This window comes from Peromyscus maniculatus, chromosome 18, assembly GCF_049852395.1.
Source record: "Peromyscus maniculatus bairdii isolate BWxNUB_F1_BW_parent chromosome 18, HU_Pman_BW_mat_3.1, whole genome shotgun sequence".
Taxonomy (NCBI): Eukaryota; Metazoa; Chordata; class Mammalia; order Rodentia; family Cricetidae; genus Peromyscus; species Peromyscus maniculatus.
In genome coordinates this window covers 35645246-35656691 of record NC_134869.1, presented here as the reverse complement: position 1 = coordinate 35656691, position 11446 = coordinate 35645246, and the positions used below count along the sequence as shown (strand labels likewise).

General features: G+C 42.1%; 1 protein-coding gene across 27 annotated transcripts in view; it reads right to left on the bottom strand.

Annotated features, from left to right (window-relative positions):
- Window positions 1-470: 470 nt before the first annotated feature.
- Window positions 471-11446, bottom strand: part of Bbs10 (Bardet-Biedl syndrome 10) — a 28679-nt gene continuing 17703 nt past the window's right edge. For 8 of the 27 annotated variants that reach the window (XR_013045518.1, XR_013045521.1, XR_013045523.1 and 5 more), the window contains 3 exons: window positions 2400-2510; window positions 1404-1723; window positions 471-1305 (listed from right to left, as the gene is read on the bottom strand). The gene's annotated coding sequence lies outside the window, so the exon portion shown is untranslated. Of the gene's footprint in view, window positions 1306-1403; window positions 1724-1886; window positions 1987-2399; window positions 2511-2606; window positions 11398-11446 lie in introns of those variants that run through there. The other 19 variants (XR_013045533.1, XR_013045541.1, XR_013045539.1 and 16 more) reach the window with 19 other exon arrangements.

The window sequence follows — 11446 nt, the reverse complement described above, 5'->3', positions numbered from 1 at the left end:
TCAAAGAATAAAAAATATTTTAAAAGGTACTCGTTAGATAATGTGGCGGTTTCCATAAGAATATCCCCCCCCAGGCTCATATACTTGAATGCTTAGTCATCAAGGAGTGGCATTATTGAGGGGATTGTAAGGGTTAGGCAACAGGGCCTTGCAGGAGGAAATGCATCACTGAGGGTTTTCAAAAGCCCATGCCAAGTCCCAAGTCTTTTCTCTCTCTGCCTAGGTATGGGTCAGCATGTAGTTTCAACTACTGCTCCAGAGTCTGCCGGCATGCCACCATGCTTTGTGCCACGATGATGATGGGCCAAACCTCTGACATTGAAAACAAGCCCCTGATCAAATGCTTTCTCTTGTAATGGCTTCTCTGATCATGGTGTCTCTTTATAGCACTACAATGCTAGATAGTTAGGCTGTGGTTCAAGTCATATAGTTCACGTCAGGAATCAGTTGTAGGCCAAATTTAACATACATACTATTTGATGCAGTTTTTATTTTCCCCAAAATATTATTTTAATTATTTGAAAATTTCATACAACACACCTCAATCACACTTGCTTCGTATTCCTCCCTTGTGCCATTCTCCCCCAGAATAGAAAAAATACACTACAACAAGTCAAATATGTGTTGCCCATATACTCACTGGAGCGTGGTCAAACTTGCAGTGGCCAGCCACTTAAAAAGGAGTCCTTCCCCAAAGCCCCACCTGAAGCCAAAACTGTGAAGAGCTACAATTAAGCATCTTTATTACAATTTTCAAGGGCTCTCTTCAGTTAGGTCCTGTCTAGAGTGTTTCTTTTGGAGAGGGTGGCACAGAAGCCTTCGATGTCGTCATTTCAGTTATGATTCTGCAGTCATGGATACTACTACAAAAGAAGCTTCTTTGACAAGAAATGTCAGTGGCAGTACAGATCACGGACGTCCACATGCTTTCCAGCAGCAGCACAGGTCATGGTCCTCAAGATTTCTGGTGACAGCTTGGATAACTGACATCCATCTGGTCCCTAACTTCAACACAGATCACCAACATAACATGTTTGCGGGAGGCATCACTGATCACTAACACCAGGATGCCTTCTTGTGGCAGTACTGACCACAGATGACAACACAGTCTCCATCAGAATCTGAGTCATGGATGTCCAACTGGTCTTCAACATGCAGTCCAGACCATGAACACCAGCGTGGTTTTTGGTGGCAGCACAGAACACAGATGTCAACAGATCGGTAACATCAACAAAGTTTTGGACGGTAGGTTGGATCAACGTGGTTAGAAGATGCAGCAAGGAACAGTGACATCAACATGATTTCCTGCAGCGGCATGCATCAGGAGTATCAAAATTAGTTCTGGATGGCATGTGGGATCAAGGAAATCAATATTATTCATGTTGGCAGCACAGAATACTTACCTCAGTGTGGTCTCAGGTGGCAGGACAGAACATGGACATCAACATCGTATCCAGGGGCAACAAGGACCACAGGCATCACCGTGGCTTCCGGAAACAGCAGGGATTGAGTGGTAGGGCAGATCATGGGCAGCAACAAAGCTAACAGGCAGCAAGGATCAGAGACGTCAAAATGTTCACCAGTGACAGTACAAATCAGCGATGTCAACACAGCTTGGGGGGCAGATCAAACCCCAGACACCAACATGGTTAACAGCGGCGGCATAGAGGAGGGACAGCATGATTGCTGGGATCAGGATGGAACAAGGACAACCACATGGTCTCTAGTGCAGCAAAGACAAAGAGTATCAATGTAGCTTACGGAATGAGAAGGGTCATTGTAGCATGAATCTTAAAAGTTCTTATTAATAAAAACAAACCTGAGGCCAGCTATTGGGGTGAATGCTGGAAGGTCAGAGAAGCAGAACAAGCCACAGCCAATCTCACCTTGCTAGTTCCTCAGCTGATCCTGGTTCCTCAGACTGGATACCTCTGAGCCTTCATCCAGAATGAATCTCAGCTGAACTGCTGCTCCAAAGCCTGAAAGCTTAACCAGCCAAATGCTTCTAGTTTCTGGAAGCCTTATATATCTTTCTGTTTTTGCCATCACTCCCTGGGATTAAAGGCTCACTTCTTGGAATTAAAGGCATGTGTCACCATGCCTGGCTGTTTCCAATGTGGCCTTGAACTCACAGAGATCCAGAGGGATTTCTGTCTCTGGAATGCTAGGATTAAAGGCAGGAGTACCACCATTTTCTAGCCTTTGTATCCAGTGGCTGTTCTGTCTCTGACCCCAGATAAGTTTATTAGGGTGCACAATATTTTGAAGAACACAATACCACCACAGATCATGGAAATGACATGGTGTCCAGCACAAAGAGAGACTAGATGCATCAACACGGTTACCAGTGGCAGCGTAGCCTCTGGTGGCACATTTTCCAGGGACATTAACATGCTTACCAGAAGTCAGAAGGATCTATGACATCACCAAAGTTTTGAATGGAGGGTTGGATCATGGATATCACCATAGTTAAAACATGCAGCAAGGATCAGTGACATCAGTATGGTGGCCTGCAGAAGCATGGGTGATGAGGTATAACTTAGTATTAGATAGTAGGTTAGATCATGGAGAAGAACATACTTCACATTGGCAACAAAAACATTTACCTCAGCATGGATTCAGGAGTCAGGACAGAACATTGACATCAACATCATATCTAGGGGCACCGGGGACCACAGGCATCCACGGCTTCCAGAAGCAGTAGGGATAGCATGGTCGGTCAGATCGTGGTAATCAACATGATAAACAAAGGAGCAAGGATCAGTGATATCAACATGGTTCAAGGACAGAATGAATTACAGATATCAACAGGTTCAGGCCATAGGTCAACTCATGGAAATCAATATTCTTCATGTTGGCAACACAGAAAACTTACCTCAGCATGGTCTTGGGTGGCAGGACAGACCATCAACATCAGCATCTTATCCAAGAGCAAAACGTAACACAAGGCATCAACATGGCCTTCAAACCAACAGGAATGGCATGGTAAGGCTCATGATAGACATCAACATGGAAAAGGAGGCAGCAGGCAGCAGTGATATCAATGAAGTTACAGGTGGCAGCATGTACTATAGATTATCAATGAAGTTACAGGTGGCAGCATGTACTATAGATATCAACATAGTTCACATGGTAGCTGAGATCATGGATATTAGCACTCGTCATGATGGCAACACAGAACTCTTGCATCAACATGGTCTCAGGTGACAGAAGAGTTGATGGACATCAATGTCATATCCATGGGTAAGAAAGACCACAAGCATCAATAAGGCTTCCAGAAATAGTAGGAATAGCATAGTAGGTCCATCCCATAATGGACATCAATTTGATTAACCTAGGCACTTGGGATCAAAGACATCAACATGGTTTCAGGAGACATCATAAATTATGGATTTCATCTTACTTTTGGATGGTGGGTTAAATCTTGGAAATTAACAATTTGCATATTGGCAACACAGAAAACTTACTTTAATGTGGTCACAAGGAGAGGAGAGATGTTGGAAATCAACAATGTATGCAGTGATAGGAAGGACCACAGGCATCAACATGGCTTCCAGAAATAGTGGGAATAGCATGGTAGGTCCTATGTTGGACATCAGTTTGGTTAACAGAGGCATGTGGGATCAATGACATCAATGTGGTTGCAGGTGGCAGCATGAAACATGGATATCAACTTATTTTCAAATTGTAGATTAAATTTTGAAAATTGACATTTTTCTCATTGGCAACACAATGGCAGGAAAGATGGGCATAAACTTCCTATCGAGGAGTAAGAAGGACCACAGGCATTGACATGGATCCCAGAAATAGTAGGAACACCATGGACTATCTGATCGTGGATATCAAAATGCTTAACAGAGGCCGCAGGGAACACTGGCATCAACTTGTCTGCAGGCAGCAGCATGAACTATGGGTATTAACTTAGTTTCAGATGGTAGTTTAAATCTTGCAAATTTACATTGTTCACACTGGTAACACAGAACATTTACCTTAATGTAGTCACCAGTGTCCAGACAAGTCATCCATATCAAGATGTTTTCCAGTGGTAACAAGTGGTACGATGGCCATCAACATGGCTTTCAGAACCAATAGGAATAGCATGGAAGTTCTGATCATCGACATCAACATGGTTAACAGGGGCAGCAGGAATCAATAAAATGACCATGGATGCAGGTTACACCGGGGATTATGGATATAAAATTAGTTTCCAAGACTGATGAAATCTTGGAAATTAACATTTCAATGGTTAAATCTTGGAACTTAACATTCTTCATGTTGGCAGCACAGAATACATAATTTAACAAGGTCAAAGACAGCAGGAGAGATCACAGGAATCAATATGGTATCTACTGGTACAAAAATAATGGGCATCATCGTGGATTCCAAATGTCGTAGGAATATCATTATAATTCCAATCATAAACATCAACGTGTCTAACAGAGGCAGGAGAGATATCAATGACTTCAACATGTTTGGAGGTAGCACCATGCATTGTGGATATCAACTTAGTTTTGATTGGTATTTCTGTTCTTGGAAATTTATATTCCTCATGTTGGCAACATAAAACACTAATATGTTCATAAGGGGCCAGAGAGATCATGGCCATCAAGATGTTATCCCATGGAAACAAGGACCACAAGCATCAACATGGCTTTAGAACCAATAGGAATGCATGAGAGTCCATTCATAGACATCAACAGGGTTAACAGAGGCAGCAGGGATCAATGGCATCAGCATGGGTGCAGGTGGCAGCATGAATTATGAATATCTGCTAAGTTACCAAAGGTTCATTAAATCTTGGGAATTACCATTCTACACACTGGCAACAAGGAACACTTACCTTGGTCACTCATAGCAGGAGAGATCATGGAAATCAATTTAGTATCGAGTGGTAAGAAGATCATGAACATCAACATTGCTTCCAGAAGCAGTAGGAATAGCCTTGTACTTCTGATCACCAACATCCACGTGTTTAACAAATGCAACAGGGATCAACGATATCAACTTATTTAGCAGGAGCAGCATGCATTTAGGATATTAACTTAGTTTCTGTTGGTATTTCAATTCTTGGAAATTTACATTCTTCACATTAGCAACACAGAAAATTTATTATGGTCATACAAGGCAAAAGAGGTCATGGCAATCATGATGTTATCCCATGGTAACAAGGACCACTTACATCAACATGGCTTACAGAACCATTAGGAATGCATGAGAAGTCCATTCATGGACATCTACAGGGTTAACAGAGGGAGCAGCATGGTAGCAGGCGACAGCATGAATTATGTGTATCTGCTTACTTACCAATGCTTGGTTAAATCTTAGAAATTAACATTCTACACATTGGCAACAAGGAACACTTATATTAACATGGTCACAGGTAGCAGGAGAGATCATGGAATCAACCTGATGTCCAGTGGTAAGCAGATCATGAGCATCAACACTGCTTCCAGAAGTAGTAGGAATAGCATTATAATCTGATCATGGACATCCATATGGTTTACTGAGGCAGCAGGGCAAATCCACCTGGTTTCAGGTAGCAGCATGTAGAATGGATAGCCACATCGTTTCAAATGGTAGATCAGGGAAATGAACATTCTTCATGTTGGAAAGACAGAACTCTTGCACCAACATGTTCTCAGGTAGCAGGACAGATGATGGACTTCAACATCAGATCCATGGGCAAGAAGAACCCTGGCATCAACATGGCTTCCAGAAATAGCAGGTCCACTCATGGACATTCACATGATTGACAGAGGCAGCAGGGATCAATGACAGCAACTTGTTTGGAGGTGGCAACAAGTATTCTGGATATCAACTGAGTTTCAGCTGGTATTTCAATTCTTGGAAATTCTTCACATTGACAACACAGAACACTTACCTTAAGATGGTCATAAGGGGCCAAAGAGGTCTTGGCCATCAAGATATTTCTCATGGCAACAAAGACCACATGCATCAACATGGCTTACAGAACCAATAGGAATGCATTGGAGGTGCATTCATAGACATCAACAAGGTTAACAGAGGCACAAGGATCAATGGCATTAGCATGGTAGGAGGTGGCAGCATGAATTATAAATACCTGCTTAGTTACCAATGTTAAATCTTGAAAACTACCATTCTACACATTGCCAAGAAGGAACACTTACCTTGACTTGGTCACAGGTAGCAGGAGAGATCATGGAATCCACCTGGTGTCCAGTGGTAAGAATATCATGAGCATCAACACTGCTTCCAGAAGGAGTAGGAATAGCTTTGTAGTTCCAATCATGGACATCCACATGATTAACAGAGTCAGCAGGGATCAATGACATCAACTTGTGTGGAGGTAGCAGCATGTATTCAGGATATCATACTAGTTTCAGTTGGTATTTCAATTCTTGGAAATTACATTCTTCACATTGGCAACAGAGAACACTTTCCTTAATATTATTACCTTAATAATAAGGAGAGGTCATAGGGGTAGAGAATTCACGGCAATCAAGATGTTATCCCATTGTAAAAAGGACCACATGCATCAAAATGGCTTGCAGAAGCAATAAGAATGCATGGGAGATCCCTTCATTAATATCAACAGGGTTTGCAGAGGCAGCACTAATCAACGACATCAGCATGGGGGCAGGTGGCAGCATGAATTATGCATATCAACTTAGTTACCAACAGTTGGTTATTCTTGGAAATTACCATTCTACACATTGGTAACAAGGAACCTTAAGGTGGTGACTAGTAGCAGGAGTGATCATAAAAATCAACCTGGTGTCCAGTGGTAAGAAGATCCTGAGTATCGCATTGCTTCCAGAAGCAGTAGGAATAGCACTCTAGTTCTGATCATGGACATCCATATGGTTAACAGAGGCAGCAGGGATCGATTAAATCCTCATGATCACAAGTGGCAGTATGTAGAATGGATAGCAACATAGTTTAGATGGTAGCTGAGATCAGGGAAATTAACATTCTTCACGTTGGCAACACAGAACTCTTGCATCAACATGGTCTCAGGTAACAGGACAGATGATGGACATCAATATCAGATCCATGGGCAAGAATGAATCCTGGAATTAACATGGCTTCCAGAAATAATAGGAATAGCATGATAGGTCTGCTCATGGTCATCCAAATGTTTAACAGACACAGCAAGGATAGAAGACATCAACTTGTTTGAGATGGCAGCATGCATTCCGATGTCAACTTAGTTTCAGCTGATATTTCAATTCTTGGAAACTGAAACTCTTCACATTAGAAACAAACAATACTTACCTAAGGAAACAAACAATGCTCCTAAGGAAAAGGAGAGGTCATGGCCATCAAGACGTTATCCTGTGCAAACAAGGACCACATGCATCAACATGGCTTTAGAACCAATAGGAATGCATTGGAGGCCCACTGATAAGATATCAACAGGGTTAACAGAGGCAGCAGGAATCAATGGCAGCAGCAACGTAGGAAGTGGCAGCACGAATTATGGATATCAGCTTAGTCACCACTGCTTGGTTAAATATTGGGAATTAACATTCTACACATTGGCAACAAGGAACACTTACCTTAACATGGTCACAGGTAGCAGGAGAGATCATGGAAATCCACCTGGTGTCCAGTGGTTTAAAAAATCGTATCACATTGCTTCCAGAAATAGTAGGAATAGCATTCTAGTTCCAGTCATGGACATCCATACGGTTTACAGAGGCAGCAGGGGTCAATTAAACCACATGGTTTCAGGTGATAGCATGTAGAATGGACAGCAACATGGTTTAAGATGCTAGCTGTCAGCAGGGAAATCAACACTCTTCATATTGGCAAGATGGAACTCTTGAATCAACATGGTCTCAGGTAGCAGGACAGATGATGAAAATCAATATCAGACCCATGGGCAAAAAAGAACCCTGGCATCAACATCGTAGCATCGTAGGATAGCATCGTAGGATAGCTCCTGGACATCCAAGTGTTTCATGGCAGGGATCAATGACATCAATTTGTTCAGAGGTGACAGCATGCATTCCGGATATCATACTAGTTTCAGTTGGTAGATCAATTCTTAGAAATTTACATTCTTGACATTTGTAACATAGAACACTTACCCAAATATGGTCATATGGGGACAGAGAGTTTTTAGCCATCAGGACACTATCCAGTGGTAAAATGGACCATATGCATCAACATGGATTACTGAACCAATAGGAATGCATGAGAGGTCCATTCATAGACATCAATAGGGTTAACAGAGGCAGCAGGGATCAATGGCATCAGTGTGGGTACAGGTGGCAGCATGAATTATGGATATCTGCTTAGTTATCAACACGTGGTTAAATCTTGGGAATTACCATTCTACACATTGCCAAAAGGGAACACTTACCTTAACATGATCACACATAACAGGAGAGATCATGGAAATCAACCTGGTGTCCAGTGGTAAGAAGATCATGAGCATCAACGTTGCTTTCAGAAGTAGCAGCTTTGTAGTTCTGATCATAGACATCCATATGGTTAACAGACAGCAAGGATCAATTAAATCCACATGGTTTCAGGCAGCATCATGTAGAATGGATAGCAACATGGTTTTGCTGGTAGTTGTGATCATAAAATTAACATTCTTCATGTTGGCAACACAGAACTCTTGCATCTACGTGGTCTCAGCTTACAGGGTGAATGACAGACTTCAACATCAGATCCATGAGCAAGAAAGAACCTTCATCAACATGACTTCCAAAATAGTAGAAATAGCATGGTAGGTCCACTCATGGACATCCATATGTTTAACAAAGGCAGCAGGGATCAATGGCATCAACTTGTTGGGAGGTGGCAGGATGCATTCTGGATTTCAACTTAGTTTCAGCTGGTATTTCAGTTCTTAGAAATTTACATTCTTCACGATGGCAGCACAGAACAATTACCTTAATATGGTCATAAGGGGCCAGAGAGATCATGGCCATCCAAATGTTATCCCATGGTAACAAGGACCACTTGCATCAACATGGATTACAGGAACGCATTAGAGGTCCATTGATGGACATCAACAGGGTTAACAGGGGCAGCAGCATGGTGCAGGCGACAGCATGAATTCTGTGTATCAGCTTACTTACCAATGCTTGGTTAAATCTTGGGAAATAACATTCTACACATTGGCAATAAGGAACACTTACCTTGAGTTGGTCACAGGTAGCAGGAGAGATCATAGAATCAACCTGGTGTCCAGTGGTAAGAAGATCATGAGCATCAACACTGCTTCCAGAAGTAGTAGGAATAGCGTTATAATCTGATCATGGACATCCATATGGTGAACAGAGGCAGTAGGGATCAATTAAATCCACATGGTTTCAGGTGGCAGCATGTAGAATGGATAGCAGCATAGCTTCATACGGTAGTTGAGATCAGGGAAACTAACATTCATCACGTTGGCAACACAGAACTCTTGCATCAACATGGTCTCAGGTGGCAGGACAGATGATGGACTTCAACATCAGATCAATGGGCAAGAAAAACCCTGGCTCAACATGGCTTCCAGAAATAATAGGATAGCATGTAGGTCTGCTCATGTACATCCGCATGTTTAACAAACAAAGCAGGGATCAATGACATCAACTTGGTTGAGGTGGCAGCATGTTTTCTGGATAACAACATAGTTTCACTTGGTATTTCATTTCTTGGAAATTTACATTCTTCATGTTGGCAATAGAGAACCATTATCTTAATATGAATATAAGGGCTGGAGAGGTTATTGCAATAAACACATTATCCTATGGTAATGAGGACCACTTGATCAACATGGCTTCCTGAAGTATTAGGAACAATAAGGTATGTCCATTCATAGACATCAACAAGGTAAACAGAGGTAGCAGGGCTGAATGATATCAACATGGTTGCAGATCGTTTGGGTATCAACTTACTTTTGAATGGTGGGTTAAGTATCAGAAAGCAATATTCTTCACATTCAACACAGAAAACTTCCTTTATATGGTCACAATGGCAAGAGATCATGGAAATTTAAGTCAGTGGTAACATGGTCCAAGGTCATCATCATGGCTTCCAGAAGCAATAGCAATAGCATTATGTGTCCAATTGTGGACAACAACATGGTTAACATAGGCAGCAATGGTCACTGAAATCAACGTGGTTGCAGGTGGCAGTATGAAATAAAGGATATATACATAGTTTGGATTATAGGTGAAATCACAGAAATGAGCATCCTTCATGTTGCCAATGCACAACACTTACTTTACCATAGTCACAGGCAGCAGGAGAGATCCAGAAAATCAACATGGTATTCAGTTTAAGTAGGACCACAGGCATCAGCATGGATTCCAGAAGCAACAGGAAGAGCATGGTATGTCTGATCATGGACATCATCATGTTATACAGAGGCAGCAGGGATCAATGACATCATCTCGGTTGTAGTAGACAGCATGAAATATGGATATCCACTTAGTTTGTGATGGTAGGTTAAATCATGAAAATTAACATTCTTTACGTTGGCAGCAATGAACACTTCCATCAACATGGTCTCACATGGCAGCACAGATCTTGGTTATCAACATCATTTCCAGGAGCAACCAGGACCACAGGCATCCACATGGCTTCCAGAATCAGTAAGGATAGCATGGTAGGTTGGATCATGTATATCAGCATGGTTAACTGAGGCAGCAAAGATTTGGGACATCTACATGGTTGCCAGTGTCAGCATGGATCCTAGATATCAACTTAATTTCAGATGACAGTTCGGATAAAATAAATCAACATTCTTCATATTGGCAACAAAGAACTCCTGCATCAATTTGGTTTCAGCTGGTAGAACAGAGCTTAGACCTCAACATCATATCCAGGGGCAACAAGGACCACAGGCATCAACATGGATTCCAGAAACATTAGGGACAGCATGACAGGTTGGATCATGGACATCAGCATTGTTAACAGAGGCAACAGGGACCAGTGACATCAACATAGTTTTGTGTAACACCTTGAATCCTAGATAGCAACATCATTATAGAAGCAGCAAGGATCAGTCAGATCAACATAGTTACTGGTAGAAGCATGAACCAGGAAAATCAACCTCCTCTGCATTGGTAGCAAGGACCAAGGGTATCAACATGGCTTAGAGAATCAGTATGTACCCTGGACATTACATGGTCTCTGGTGGCAACAGGAACTATGGGCATCAACATGCAGCAGCAGCAAAGATCAGTGACATCAGCATAGTTTGGATGGTAGTTAGGATAACGGACATCAACATGGTCTTTGGAAGGGGCCCTGATCAAGGACACAAACATGGTGTCTAGCAGCAGCATGGACCGAGGACATCTCCATGTGTTTTGGTGGAAGCTTGGATCATGGACATCACCCTGGTGCCCACTGTACCATGGATCAGGATAACAACAAGGTTGCTGGTGGCAGCTGGCATCATGGACATTCTTTTTTTTTTTTTTTTTTTTTTGGTTTTTACGAGACAGGGTTTCTC